The sequence below is a fragment of the Chenopodium quinoa genome, unplaced genomic scaffold (assembly GCF_001683475.1).
Source record: "Chenopodium quinoa cultivar QQ74 unplaced genomic scaffold, ASM168347v1, whole genome shotgun sequence".
NCBI lineage: Eukaryota > Viridiplantae > Streptophyta > Magnoliopsida > Caryophyllales > Amaranthaceae > Chenopodium > Chenopodium quinoa.
The window spans coordinates 5,857,916-5,859,910 of NW_018745650.1; the positions used below are offsets into that span (position 1 = coordinate 5,857,916).

Genomic DNA, 1,995 nt, shown 5'->3' on the forward strand with positions numbered 1-1,995 from the left:
CAATTCGTAATACTCTGTATTTTATTTTGATCAATTTGAGTTTCAATTCATAAATAATGATAATTTAATTCATCAATGTCGTTGTTGTCGATTTTAATTTCAATTTTAATACTCTGATTTTTATAATTATAGTTTTAGTTCAATTTGTTGATCAATTTGAGTGATAATACGTAACTATTGTATTTCATTGTTTTGCAATAGTTTTGATTTCTTAATTGCAATTTGTTTGTTGTTTTATTTAATTTATGACATTTTTTTAATTTTATAATGCTAAATAATCATCTATTTTTATAGTTGTGTTGTGATCAATTTTATAATGCCAAATGATCATTTATAATGCTTATATCAATTTTGTTACTGCTAAATGAAAATTCATAGTCGATAGGTGTTTAACTTTACTAATGCTAAATGAATATTCATAATGCAAAATGATAAGGATAAATGAACACTTTAATAATGCTAAATGTTCATTCATAATGTCAGCAAATTAATTTTAATAATTATGATCAGATAGGTAATGATAAATGATCATTTATAATGATTATGTTTAGTTATTGAACATGTATGTCAATGTTTGTGTTCATTTGTTTTTTAAAATGCAGTTGGAAAGAAGGATGAAATTATTGTTCAAGAAGCAAGTAAATTTACTTGGTAAAGCAAAAGCTTATGAAAGGTATAATGAATATGCTTTTAATTTAAGAAAGGGTGATTTAGTATTAGAATTGTTGGGAAGAGTAAGACTAGAAAAGATGAGTCAGTAATGATGAAACTATTTGTTTGTTCTAATGAAGGTTATAAGGAAGAAGTGCAGGAGTATTTAATTTGTTTGGTCTTATGATAGACTTGAAACCAGAACTGGTTGTTTAGCTTTTGTTGAGTTTAAAATTGATCATTTAGGTGTATGGACTTGTACCATACATGATATGAAACATAATTATCAAATGATTCTTGTGAAAAAGAGACATTTGTTAAGGCATCAAAGGAGTGTTAATAAAGAACAATTACAGTTTATATCTACGTTAAGGTGTGGTGGAGTTTAAGTTTTAGATACTTTGAGAGCATTGAGGAAGGAGGTTAGTGGGTCTCCTAATCTAGGATTTATTGCACCGGATGCCTATAATTCTTTATCTGTTGTAACGACAACTAAAATTGAATGTAGATATAGCCATCAACTGATCCTAGTGAATTGATTATATATTGTTTTTATATTTGTTCATTTTTAATTATATTAATCAACATCCTCCAACTGCTCCAGGAAAAGGCCAAGTTCCTTCAAGTGCTCCAAGAAATGATCAAGTTCCTTTAAGTGTGCCAAGAAATTTTCAATTTCCTCCAAGTATTTCAAGAAATTTTCAAGTTCTTGCAAGTGTTCCAAGAGATGTTCAACGTGGTAGTCAACATATTTCTTCTAAGTATGATAGGTTGTTAGCTTTTTTTGACACTGTACTAATGTAGCAAAGAGGTTAGCAAACAAATAATAAGTAAGGATTTGGATAGAAACAATATATATTTGTTAGAGCTTAATCTTTCTCTAATAAGTGATATGTAACTGAACATATTTTGTTTTGAAAATGAACATTTTATTGCATTTTGTTATAGCTGTTATGTAAATGAACATATTTTATTCTGGTAATGAACATATGACTTCTTGTTGATGAACATTTTCATTCTAGTAATATATATATATATATATATATATATATAAATATATAATAAAGCCGGTCTCCCGGCCAGACCACGAAACAGCGACACTTGACATTCCAGTTTTTCGCCAAGTGTCGAGCCACGTAGGCGAAAAATAGATGTTATTATGATTAGATGCCACGTTAGATTAAATTGGATAGATTTGTTTAGGATATAAAATTATAAATAAAATAATTTATAATTATTTTGAAAAAAATTTATCTTTTTTTTATTGACAATAGAATTTTACTTATAGCAACACACCACATATTATAATTAATATGAATATCCAATTAACAATAAAATTTTACT

The 1,995-nt window shown here is 26.9% G+C and overlaps 1 long non-coding RNA gene across 1 annotated transcript; it reads left to right on the forward strand.

Annotated features, from left to right (window-relative positions):
* The first annotated feature begins 309 nt into the window (after positions 1-309).
* Positions 310-1,572, forward strand: LOC110716930. Its single transcript, XR_002510627.1, has 2 exons — positions 310-673; positions 1,256-1,572. It is a non-coding gene; the product is annotated as an uncharacterized LOC110716930 (long non-coding RNA).
* The last annotated feature ends 423 nt before the right edge of the window (positions 1,573-1,995 follow it).